General features: G+C 44.0%; 1 long non-coding RNA gene across 7 annotated transcripts in view; it reads right to left on the bottom strand.

Annotated features, from left to right (window-relative positions):
• The window catches only part of LOC307181455, a 947438-nt gene that overhangs the window by 275476 nt on the left and 658353 nt on the right, over positions 1-13609 (bottom strand). For 2 of the 7 annotated variants that reach the window (XR_013826787.1, XR_013826789.1), the window contains exon 10: positions 983-1064. The exons of the other annotated variants lie outside the window; for them this stretch is intronic. This is a non-coding gene — a long non-coding RNA (uncharacterized lncRNA). The remainder of the gene's footprint in view (positions 1-982; positions 1065-13609) is intronic. 7 annotated transcript variants of the gene reach the window in all.

Raw genomic sequence — 13609 nt, 5'->3', positions numbered from 1 at the left:
TGTGATCGGGAGACGTGTTCAAATATGTCTCAGTTTTCCTCCCCTGGTACTCGGGTGCAACATTCCAGACGCTTTACTAACAATCTCCGCACTTGGAGAGTCAGCGCCTTTAACCTCCTGTTTGGCCCAGTTTGCAATTTCTGCGGAAGATGAACAGGAATAGCGAGAACCAATGAGAGACTAGCTGGAGGTGTCTGGACGGGCAAATTTAACTCTCATTTCCCACCAGGAAGAGGAAATAACCAAAGGCTCAGCGTGCCGGGCCGGAACCAGATTAGGGCCTGAAGCCATCCTGCGGTGTTGCGGCCAGGTCACAAGAAAGCGAGTTGAAGAAAGGAGCTCAGGGACACTGTAATTCACAAACCTGCAGAGTTATAAATGACAGCTATCGTCCAAAAATAGACTGAAGTAAGGCTGCCAAGAGGACTTGAAAGAGGGGCAGAATTGCAGGAAACCGATTTCAGGAGGTAGACTGGAATTGCATTGAAAGCATAGGAAAAGAGGCAGAACGTCCACAATGATGCACTTGGCCAAAAAGGGCGTATGCGTTTTTTCCTGAATATATTCAGGAAAAAACGCATACGCCCTTTTTGGCCAACCAAGCAAGCTTGCAAAGGAAATCTGCACTACAATGAAGTCTCACTTCCCCCCGGTCAAAAGGGCCATCTGAAAAAAGTGTAAAATCCAGAAAGGCAGGACAGGCCATGGAGAACTGGGAGCCTTGTTATGCTGATGGGCGGGATGTAAATTGCCAACAGACACTCGGGAGAAGTGTATGGTGTTTCCTGAAACATCTAAAAAAGAAAGCAACAGAGCAGAGGGCACTGCCACTTATGGTCCTATAGCTTAGGGAAATTAAAATCAAAAAGACACAGCCACCCCAAAGTTTGGGACGCCTCTGTTTACAAGAACCTCCTTTACAGTACAAGTTAAACATCGCAGAAAGTGAAAAATGGATAAAGAAGTTGTGGTATTTACTTACAAAGCAATATCACTCAGCAATGAAATCTATGTCATCAGGCCCTTAGCATCACAATGAGTGGATTCAGGTATGATGATTCTAACTGAAATAAGTCACACAGAAAAAGAAACATCGTAAGATATCAGTAATACACGGAATGTAAACTTGGCTACACAGGAACTGAATTACAGAACAGAACAGGGTCTCAAATTTAGAAAACCAACTTATGCTTGCTTAAGGGTAAAGGTGAGTTGGGGTGCTGCATAAAACCAGAGATTGAAATGAGCACAGATAAAGTTCCTTAAGTCAAATATGGAATAGACAAGAGCTACTCCTTGCTCAACGAAATGGACTCAACACCGCATATTAAACGCCTAAGAATGTACCTGACTAGTAAGTATCTTAAAACCTATGGATTGCTATGTCTCCGAAAGAGAATCAAGCATGTGTACAGGGGCATAAACGCAGCAGTGATAGGATTGGAGAGGTTCGGTGAGCAAATGAAGACCCTTTGAAGTCATATTGCATGGTACCCATTACACGGGTCTCAACTCTCCAGGTTTAAGGTATTCTTCCTTCAGCTAAAACATGCATGTGGAACCCAAGTATGATCAACCATGTGAACGGGAGACGTGTTCAAATATGTCTCAGTTTTCCTCCCCTGGTACTCGGGTGCAACATTCCAGACGCTTTACTAACACTCTCCCCACTTGGAGAGTCAGCGCCTTTAACCTCCTGTTTGGCCCAGTTTGCAATTTCTGCGGAAGATGAACAGGAATAGCGAGAACCAATGAGAGGCTAGCTGGAGGTGTCTGGACGGGCAAATTTAACTCTCATTTCCCACCAGGAATAGGAAATAACCAAAGGCTCAGCGTGCCGTACCGGAACCAGATTAGGGCCTGAAGCCATCCTGTGGTGTTGCGGCCAGCTCAAAAGAAAGCGAGTTGAAGAAAGGAGCTCAGGGGCACTGTAATTCACAAACCTGCAGAGTTATAAATGACAGCTATCGTCCAAAAATAGACTGAAGTAAGGCTGCCAAGAGGACTTGAAAGCGGGGCAGAATTGCAGGAAACCGATTTCAGGAGGTAGACTGGAATTGCATTGAAAGCATAGGAAAAGAGGCAGAACGTCCACAATGATGCACTTGGCCAAAAAGGGCGTATGCGTTTTTTCCTGAATATATTCAGGAAAAAACGCATACGCCCTTTTTGGCCAACCAAGCAAGCTTGCAAAGGAAATCTGCACTACAATGAAGTCTCACTTCCCCCCGGTCAAAAGGGCCATCTGAAAAAAGTGTAAAATCCAGAAAGGCAGGACAGGCCATGGAGAACTGGGAGCCTTGTTATGCTGATGGGCGGGATGTAAATTGCCAACAGACACTCGGGAGAAGTGTATGGTGTTTCCTGAAACATCTAAAAAACAAAGCAACAGAGCCTAGGGCACTGCCACTTATGGTCCTATAGCTTAGGGAAATTAAAATCAAAAAGACACAGCCACCCCAAAGTTTGGGACGCCTCTGTTTACAAGAACCTTGTTTACAGTACAAGTTCAACATCGCAGAAAGTGAAAAATGGATAAAGAAGTTGTGGTATTTACTTACAAAGCAATATCACTCAGCAATGAAATCTGTGTCATCAGGCCCTTAGCAGCACAATGAGTGGATTCAGGTATGATGATTCTAACTGAAGTAAGTCACACAGAAAAAGAAACATCATAAGATATCAGTAATACACGGAATGTAAACTTGGCTACACAGGAACTGAATTACAGAACAGAACAGGGTCTCAAATTTAGAAAACCAACTTATGCTTGCTTAAGGGTAAAGGTGAGTTGGGGTGCTGCATAAAACCAGAGATTGAAATGAGCACAGATAAAGTTCCTTAAGTCAAATATGCAATAGACAAGAGCTACTCCTTGCTCAACGAAATGGACTCAACACCGCATATTAAACGCCTAAGAATGTACCTGACTAGTAAGTATCTTAAAACCTATGGATTGCTATGTCTCCGAAAGAGAATCAAGCATGTGTACAGGGGCATAAACGCAGCAGTGATAGGATTGGAGAGGTTCGGTGAGAAATGAAGACCCTTTGAAGTCATATTGCATGGTACCCATTACACGGGTCTCAACTCTCCAGGTTTAAGGTATTCTTCCTTCAGCTAAAACATGCATGTGGAACCCAAGTATGATCAACCATGTGAACGGGAGATGTGTTCAAATATGTCTCAGTTTTCCTCCCCTGGTACTCGGGTGCAACATTCCAGATGCTTTACTAACACTCTCCCCACTTGGAGAGTCAGCGCCTTTAACCTCCTGTTTGGCCCAGTTTGCAATTTCTGCGGAAGATGAACAGGAATAGCGAGAACCAATGAGAGGCTAGCTGGAGGTGTCTGGACGGGCAAATTTAACTCTCATTTCCCACCAGGAAGAGGAAATAACCAAAGTCTCAGCGCGCCGTAACGGAACCAGATTAGGGCCTGAAGCCATCCTGCGGTGTTGCGGCCAGCTCAAAAGAAAGCGAGTTGAAGAAAGGAGCTCAGGGGCACTGTAATTCACAAACCTGCAGAGTTATAAATGACAGCTATCATCCAAAAATAGACTGAAGTAAGGCTGTCAAGAGGACTTGAAAGCGGGGCAGCATTGCAGGAAACCGATTTCAGGAGGTAGACTGGAATTGCATTGAAAGCATAGGAAAAGAGGCAGAACGTCCACAATGATGCACTTGGCCAAAAAGGGCATATGCGTTTTATCCTGAATATATTCAGGAAAAAATGCATACGCCCTTTTTGACCAACCAAGCAAGCTTGCAAAGGAAATCTGCACTACAATGAAGTCTCACTTCCCCCCGGTCAAAAGGGCCATCTGAAAAATGTGTAAAATCCAGAAAGGCAGGACAGGCCATGGAGAACTGGGAGCCTTGTTATGCTGATGGGCGGGATGTAAATTGCCAACAGACACTCGGGAGAAGTGTATGGTGTTTCCTGAAACATCTAAAAAACAAAGCAACAGAGCCTAGGGCACTGCCACTTATGGTCCTATAGCTTAGGGAAATTAAAATCAAAAAGACACAGCCACCCCAAAGTTTGGGACGCCTCTGTTTACAAGAACCTCGTTTACAGTACAAGTTCAACATCGCAGAAAGTGAAAAATGGATAAAGAAGTTGTGGTATTTACTTACAAAGCAATATCACTCAGCAATGAAATCTGTGTCATCAGGCCCTTAGCAGCACAATGAGTGGATTCAGGTATGATGATTCTAACTGAAGTAAGTCACACAGAAAAAGAAACATCATAAGATATCAGTAATACACGGAATGTAAACTTGGCTACAAAGGAACTGAATTACAGAACAGAACAGGTTCTCAAATTTAGAAAACCAACTTATGCTTGCTTAAGGGTAAAGGTGAGTTGGGGTGCTGCATAAAACCAGAGATTGAAATGAGCACAGATAAAGTTCCTTAAGTCAAATATGGAATAGACAAGAGCTACTCCTTGCTCAACGAAATGGACTCAACACCGCATATTAAACGCCTAAGAATGTACCTGACTAGTAAGTATCTTAAAACCTATGGATTGCTATGTCTCCGAAAGAGAATCAAGCATGTGTACAGGGGCATAAACGCAGCAGTGATAGGATTGGAGAGGTTCGGTGAGCAAATGAAGACCCTTTGAAGTCATATTGCATGGGATCCATTCCACGGGTTTCAACTACCCAGGTTTAAGGTATTCTTCCTTCAGCTAAAACATGCATGTGGAACCTAGAGTATGATCAACCATGTGATCGGGAGACGTGTTCAAATATGTCTCAGTTTTCCTCCCCTGGTACTCGGGTGCAACATTCCAGACGCTTTACTAACACTCTCCCCACTTGGAGAGTCAGTCCCTTTAACCTCCTGTTTGGCCCAGTTTGCAATTTCTGCGGAAGATGAACAGGAATAGCGAGAACCAATGAGAGGCTAGCTGGAGGTGTCTGGACGGGCAAATTTAACTCTCATTTCCCACCAGGAAGAGGAAATAACCAAAGGCTCAGCATGCCGGGCCGGAACCAGATTAGGGCCTGAAGCCATCCTGCGGTGTTGCGGCCAGCTCAAAAGAAAGCGAGTTGAAGAAAGGAGCTCAGGGGCACTGTAATTCACAAACCTGCAGAGTTATAAATGACAGCTATCGTCCAAAAATAGACTGAAGTAAGGCTGCCAAGAGGACTTGAAAGCGGGGCAGAATTGCAGGAAACCGATTTCAGGAGGTAGACTGGAATTGCATTGAAAGCATAGGAAAAGAGGCAGAACGTCCACAATGATGCACTTGGCCAAAAAGGGCGTATGCGTTTTTTCCTGAATATATTCAGGAAAAAACGCATACGCCCTTTTTGGCCAACCAAGCAAGCTTGCAAAGGAAATCTGCACTACAATGAAGTCTCACTTCCCCCCGGTCAAAAGGGCCATCTGAAAAAAGTGTAAAATCCAGAAAGGCAGGACAGGCCATGGAGAACTGGGAGCCTTGTTATGCTGATGGGCGGGATGTAAATTGCCAACAGACACTCGGGAGAAGTGTATCGTGTTTCCTGAAACATCTAAAAAACAAAGCAACAGAGCCTAGGGCACTGCCACTTATGGTCCTATAGCTTAGGGAAATTAAAATCAAAAAGACACAGCCACCCCAAAGTTTGGGACGCCTCTGTTTACAAGAACCTCGTTTACAGTACAAGTTCAACATCGCAGAAAGTGAAAAATGGATAAAGAAGTTGTGGTATTTACTTACAAAGCAATATCACTCAGCAATGAAATCTGTGTCATCAGGCCCTTAGCAGCACAATGAGTGGATTCAGGTATGATGATTCTAACTGAAGTAAGTCACACAGAAAAAGAAACATCATAAGATATCAGTAATACACGGAATGTAATCTTGGCTACACAGGAACTGAATTACAGAACAGAACAGGGTCTCAAATTTAGAAAACCAACTTATGCTTGCTTAAGGGTAAAGGTGAGTTGGGGTGCTGCATAAAACCAGAGATTGAAATGAGCACAGATAAAGTTCCTTAAGTCAAATATGGAATAGACAAGAGCTACTCCTTGCTCAACGAAATGGACTCAACACCGCATATTAAACGCCTAAGAATGTACCTGACTAGTAAGTATCTTAAAACCTATGGATTGCTATGTCTCCGAAAGAGAATCAAGCATGTGTACAGGGGCATAAACGCAGCAGTGATAGGATTGGAGAGGTTCGGTGAGCAAATGAAGACCCTTTGAAGTCATATTGCATGGTACCCATTACACGGGTCTCAACTCTCCAGGTTTAAGGTATTCTTCCTTCAGCTAAAACATGCATGTGGAACCCAAGTATGATCAACCATGTGAACGGGAGACGTGTTCAAATATGTCTCAGTTTTCCTCCCCTGGTACTCGGGTGCAACATTCCAGACGCTTTACTAACACTCTCCCCACTTGGAGAGTCAGCGCCTTTAACCTCCTGTTTGGCCCAGTTTGCAATTTCTGCGGAAGATGAACAGGAATAGCGAGAACCAATGAGAGGCTAGCTGGAGGTGTCTGGACGGGCAAATTTAACTCTCATTTCCCACCAGGAAGAGGAATTAACCAAAGGCTCAGCATGCCGGGCCGGAACCAGATTAGGTCCTGAAGCCATCCTGCGGTGTTGCGGCCAGGTCACAAGAAAGCGAGTTGAAGAAAGGAGCTCAGGGGCACTGTAATTCACAAACCTGCAGAGTTATAAATGACAGCTATCGTCCAAAAATAGACTGAAGTAAGGCTGCCAAGAGGACTTGAAAGCGGGGCAGAATTGCAGGAAACCGATTTCAGGAGGTAGACTGGAATTGCACTGAAAGCATAGGAAAAGAGGCAGAACGTCCACAATGATGCACTTGGCCAAAAAGGGCGTATGCGTTTTTTCCTGAATATATTCAGGAAAAAACGCATACGCCCTTTTTGGCCAACCAAGCAAGCTTGGAAAGGAAATCTGCACTACAATGAAGTCTCACTTCCCCCTGGTCAAAAGGGCCATCTGAAAAAAGTGTAAAATCCAGAAAGGCAGGACAGGCCATGGAGAACTGGGAGCCTTGTTATGCTGATGGGCGGGATGTAAATTGCCAACAGACACTCGGGATAAGTGTATGGTGTTTCCTGAAACATCTAAAAAACAAAGCAACAGAGCCTAGGGAACTTCCACTTATGGTCCTATAGCTTAGGGAAATTAAAATCAAAAAGACACAGCCACCCCAAAGTTTGGGACGCCTCCGTTTACAAGAACCTCCTTTACAGTACAAGTTCAATATCAAAGAAAGTGAAAAATGGATAAAGAATTTGTGGTACTTACGTACAATACAGTATCACTCAGCAATGAAATCTATGTCATCAGGCCCGTAGCAGCATAATGAGTGGATTCAGGTACGATGATTCTAACTGAAATAAGTCACACAGAAAAAGAAACATCATAAGATATCACTAATACACGGAATGTAAACTTGGCTACACAGGAACTGAATTACAGAACAGAACAGGGTCTCAAATTTAGAAAACCAACTTATGCTTGCTTAAGGGGAAAGGTGAGTTGGGGTGCTGCATAAAACCAGAGATTGAAATGAGCACAGATAAAGTTCCTTAAGCCAAATATGGAATAGACAAGAGCCACTCCTTGCTCAACGAAATGGACTCAACACCCCATATTAAACGCCTAAGAATGTACCTGACTAGTAAGTATCTTAAAACCTATGGATTGCTATGTCTCCAAAAGAGAATCAAGCGTGTGTACAGGGGCATAAACGCAGCAGTGATAGGATTGGAGAGGTTCGGTGAGCAAATGAAGACCCTTTGAAGTCATATTGCATGGTACCCATTCCACGGGTCTCAACTCTCCAGGTTTAAGGTATTCTTCCTACAGCTAAAACATGCATGTGGAACCCAGAGTATGATCAACCATGTGAACGGGAGACGTGTTCAAATATGTCTCAGTTTTCCTCCCCTGGTACTCGGGTGCAACATTCCAGACGCTTTACTAACACTCTCCCCACTTGGAGAGTCAGCGCCTTTAACCTCCTGTTTGGCCCAGTTTACAATTTCTGTGGAAGATGAACAGGAATAGCGAGAACCAATGAGAGACTAGCTGGAGGTGTCTGGACGGGCAAATTTAACTCTCATTTCCCACCAGGAAGAGGAATTAACCAAAGGCTCAGCATGCCGGGCCGGAACCAGATTAGGGCCTGAAGCCATCCTGCGGTGTTGCGGCCAGCTCAAAAGAAAGCGAGTTGAAGAAAGGAGCTCAGGGACACTGTAATTCACAAACCTGCAGAGTTATAAATGACAGCTATCGTCCAAAAATAGACTGAAGTAAGGCTGCCAAGAGGACTTGAAAGCGGGGCAGAATTGCAGGAAACCGATTTCAGGAGGTAGACTGGAATTGCATTGAAAGCATAGGAAAAGAGGCAGAACGTCCACAATGATGCACTTGGCCAAAAAGGGCGTATGCGTTTTTTCCTGAATATATTCAGGAAAAAACGCATACGCCCTTTTTGGCCAACCAAGCAAGCTTGCAAAGGAAATCTGCACTACAATGAAGTCTCACTTCCCCCCGGTCAAAAGGGCCATCTGAAAAAAGTGTAAAATCCAGAAAGGCAGGACAGGCCATGGAGAACTGGGAGCCTTGTTATGCTGATGGGCGGGATGTAAATTGCCAACAACCACTCGGGAGAAGTGTATGGTGTTTCCTGAAACATCTAAAAAACAAAGCAACAGAGCCTAGGGCACTTCCACTTATGGTCCTATAGCTTAGGGAAATTAAAATCAAAAAGACACAGCCACCCCAAAGTTTGGGACGCCTCTGTTTACAAGAACCTAGTTTACAGTACAAGTTCAACATCGCAGAAAGTGAAAAATGGATAAAGAAGTTGTGGTATTTACTTACAAAGCAATATCACTCAGCAATGAAATCTGTGTCATCAGGCCCTTAGCAGCACAATGAGTGGATTCAGGTATGATGATTCTAACTGAAGTAAGTCACACAGAAAAAGAAACATCATAAGATATCAGTAATACACGGAATGTAAACTTGGCTACACAGGAACTGAATTACAGAACAGAACAGGGTCTCAAATTTAGAAAACCAACTTATGCTTGCTTAAGGGTAAAGGTGAGTTGGGGTGCTGCATAAAACCAGAGATTGAAATGAGCACAGATAAAGTTCCTTAAGTCAAATATGGAATAGACAAGAGCTACTCCTTGCTCAACGAAATGGACTCAACACCGCATATTAAACGCCTAAGAATGTACCTGACTAGTAAGTATCTTAAAACCTATGGATTGCTATGTCTCCGAAAGAGAATCAAGCATGTGTACAGGGGCATAAACGCAGCAGTGATAGGATTGGAGAGGTTCGGTGAGCAAATGAAGACCCTTTGAAGTCATATTGCATGGTACCCATTACACGGGTCTCAACTCTCCAGGTTTAAGGTATTCTTCCTTCAGCTAAAACATGCATGTGGAACCCAAGTATGATCAACCATGTGAACGGGAGACGTGTTCAAATATGTCTCAATTTTCCTCCCCTGGTACTCGGGTGCAACATTCCAGACGCTTTACTAACACTCTCCGCACTTGGAGAGTCAGCGCCTTTAACCTCCTGTTTGGCCCAGTTTGCAATTTCTGCGGAAGATGAACAGGAATAGCGAGAACCAATGAGAGACTAGGTGGAGGTGTCTGGACGGGCAAATTTAACTCTCATTTCCCACCAGGAAGAGGAAATAACCAAAGTCTCAGCGTGCCGTACCGGAATCAGATTAGGGCCTGCAGCCATCCTGCGGTGTTGCGGCCAGCTCAAAAGAAAGCGAGTTGAAGAAAGGAGCTCAGGGGCACTGTAATTCACAAACCTGCAGAGTTATAAATGACAGCTATCGTCCAAAAATAGACTGAAGTAAGGCTGCCAAGAGGACTTGAAAGCGGGGCAGAATTGCAGGAAACCGATTTCAGGAGGTAGACTGGAATTGCATTGAAAGCATAGGAAAAGAGGCAGAACGTCCACAATGATGCACTTGGCCAAAAAGAGCGTATGCGTTTTTTCCTGAATATATTCAGGAAAAAACACATACGCTCTTTTTGGCCAACCAAGCAAGCTTGCAAAGGAAATCTGCACTACAATGAAGTCTCACTTCCCCCTGGTCAAAAGGACCATCTGAAAAAAGTGTAAAATCCAGAAAGGCAGGACAGGACATGGAGAACTGGGAGCCTTGTTATGCTGATTGGCGGGATGTAAATTGCCAACAGCCACTCCGGAGAAGTGTATGGTGTTTCCTGAAACATCTAAAAAACAAAGCAACAGAACCTAGGGCACATCCACTTATGGTTCTATAGCTTAGGGAAATTAAAATCAAAAAGACACAGCCACCCCAAAGTTTGGGACGCCTCTGTTTACAAGAACCTCGTTTACCGTACAAGTTCAATATCACAGAAAGTGAAAAATGGATAAAGAAGTAGTGGTACTCATGTACAAAGCAATATCACTCAGCAATGAAATCTATGTCACCAGGCCCGTAGCAGCATAATGAGTAGATTCAGGTACGATGATTCTAACTGAAATAAGTCACACAGAAAAAGAAACATCATAAGATATCACTAATACACGGAATGTAAACTTGGCTACACAGGAACTGAATTCCAAAACAGAACAGGTTCTCAAATTTAGAAAACCAACTTGTGCTTGCTTAAGGGGAAAGGTGAGTTGGCGTGCTGCATAAAACCAGAGATTGAAATGAGCACAGATAAAGTTCCTTAAGCCAAATATGGAATAGACAAGAGCTACTCCTTGCTCAACGAAATGGACTCAACACCACATATTAAACGCCTAAGAATGTACCTGACTAGTAAGTATCTTAAAACCTATGGATTGCTATGTCTCCGAAAGAGAATCAAGCATGTGTACAGGGGCATAAACGCAGCAGTGATAGGATTGGAGAGGTTCGGTGAGCAAATGAAGACCCTTTGAAGTCATATTGCATGGTACCCATTCCACGGGTTTCAACTACCCAGGTTTTAGGTATTCTTCCTTCAGCTAAAATATGCATGTGGAACCCAGAGTATGATCAACCATGTGATCGGGAGACGTGTTCAAATTTGTCTCTGTTTTCGTACCCTGGTACTCGGGTGCAACATTCCAGACGCTTTACTAACACTCTCCCCACTTGGAGAGTCAGCGCCTTTAACCTCCTGTTTGGCCCAGTTTGCAATTTCTGCGGAAGATGAACAGGAATAGCGAGAACCAATGAGAGGCTAGCTGGAGGTGTCTGGACGGGCAAATTTAACTCTCATTTCCCAACAGGAAGAGGAAATAACCAAAGGCTCAGCGTGCCGTACCGGAACCAGATTAGGGCCTGAAGCCATCCTGCGGTGTTGCGGCCAGGACACAAGAAAGCGAGTTGAAGAAAGGAGCTCAGGGGCACTGTAATTCACAAACCTGCAGAGTTATAAATGACAGCTATCGTCCAAAAATATACTGAAGTAAGGCTGCCAAGAGGACTTGAAAGCGGGGCAGAATTGCAGGAAACCGATTTCAGGAGGTAGACTGGAATTGCATTGAAAGCATAGGAAAAGAGGCAGAACGTCCACAATGATGCACTTGGCCAAAAAGGGCGTATGCGTTTTTTCCTGAATATATTCAGGAAAAAACGCATACGCCCTTTTTGGCCAACCAAGCAAGCTTGCAAAGGAAATCTGCACTACAATGAAGTCTCACTTCCCACCGGTCAAAGGGCCATCTGAAAAAAGTGTAAAATCCAGAAAGGCAGGACAGACCATGGAGAACTGGGAGCCTTGTTATGCTGATGGGCGGGATGTAAATTGCCAACAACCACTCGGGAGAAGTGTATGGTGTTTCCTGAAACATCTAAAAAACAAAGCAACAGAACCTAGGGCACTTCCACTTATGGTCCTATAGCTTAGGGAAATTAAAATCAAAAAGACACAGCCACCCCAAAGTTTGGGACGCCTCTGTTTACAAGAACCTCGTTTACAGTACAAGTTCAACATCGCAGAAAGTGAGAAATGGATAAAGAAGTTGTGGTATTTACTTACAAAGCAATATCACTCAGCAATGAAATCTGTGTCATCAGGCCCTTAGCAGCACAATGAGTGGATTCAAGTATGATGATTTTAACTGAAGTAAGTCACACAGAAAAAGAAACATCATAAGATATCAGTAATACACGGAATGTATACTTGGCTACACAGGAACTGAATTACAGAACAGAACAGGGTCTCAAATTTAGAAAACCAACTTATGCTTGCTTAAGGGGAAAGGTGAGTTGGGGTGCTGCATAAAACCAGAGATTGAAATGAGCACAGATAAAGTTCCTTAAGTCAAATATGGAATAGACAAGAGCTACTCCTTGCTCAACGAAATGGACTCAACACCGCATATTAAACGCCTAAGAATGTACCTGACTAGTAAGTATCTTAAAACCTATGGATTGCTATGTCTCCGAAAGAGAATCAAGCATGTGTACAGGGGCATAAACGCAGCAGTGATAGGATTGGAGAGGTTCGGTGAGCAAATGAAGACCCTTTGAAGTCATATTGCATGGTACCCATTACAAGGGTCTCAACTATCCAGGTTTAAGGTATTCTTCCTTCAGCTAAAACATGCATGTGGAACCCAAGTATGATCAACCATGTGAACGGGAGACGTGTTCAAATATGTCTCAGTTTTCCTCCCCTGGTACTCGGGTGCAACATTCCAGACACTTTACTAACACTCTCCCCACTTGGAGAGTCAGCGCCTTTAACCTCCTGTTTGGCCCAGTTTGCAATTTCTGCGGAAGATGAACAGGAATAGCGAGAACCAATGAGAGGCTAGCTGGAGGTGTCTGGACGGGCAAATTTAACTCTCATTTCCCACCAGGAAGAGGAAATAACCAAAGGCTCAGCGTGCCGTACCAGAACCAGATTAGGGCCTGAAGCCATCCTGCGGTGTTGCGGCCAGCTCATAAGAATGCGAGTTGAAGAAAGGAGCTCAGGGTCACTGTAATTCACAAACCTGCAGAGTTATAAATGACAGCTATCGTCCAAAAATAGACTGAAGTAAGGCTGCCAAGAGGACTTGAAAGCGGGGCAGAATTGCAGGAAACCGATTTCAGGAGGTAGACTGGAATTGCATTGAAAGCATAGGAAAAGAGGCAGAACGTCCACAATGATGCACTTGGCCAAAAAGGGCGTATGCGTTTTTTCCTGAATATATTCAGGAAAAAACGCATACGCCCTTTTTGGCCAACCAAGCAAGCTTGCAAAGGAAATCTGCACTACAATGAAGTCTCACTTCCCCCCGGTCAAAAGGGCCATCTGAAAAAAGTGTAAAATCCAGAAAGGCAGGACAGGCCATGGAGAACTGGGAGCCTTGTTATGCTGATGGGCGGGATGTAAATTGCCAACAGACACTCGGGAGAAGTGTATGGTGTTTCTTGAAACATCTAAAAAACAAAGCAACAGAACCTAGGGCACTGCCACTTATGGTCCTATAGCTTAGGGAAATTAAAATAAAAAAGACACAGCCACCCCAAAGTTTGGGACGCCTCTGTTTACAAGAACCTCGTTTACAGTACAAGTTCAACATTGCAGAAAGTGAAAAATGGATAAAGAACTTGTGGTACTT

The sequence above is a fragment of the Stenella coeruleoalba genome (genome assembly GCF_951394435.1).
Source record: "Stenella coeruleoalba genome assembly, contig: scaffold_111, whole genome shotgun sequence".
Classification (NCBI taxonomy): Eukaryota; Metazoa; Chordata; class Mammalia; order Artiodactyla; family Delphinidae; genus Stenella; species Stenella coeruleoalba.
The sequence above is the reverse complement of the archived record's forward strand: the minus strand, read 5'-3'. Positions and strand labels throughout refer to the sequence as shown.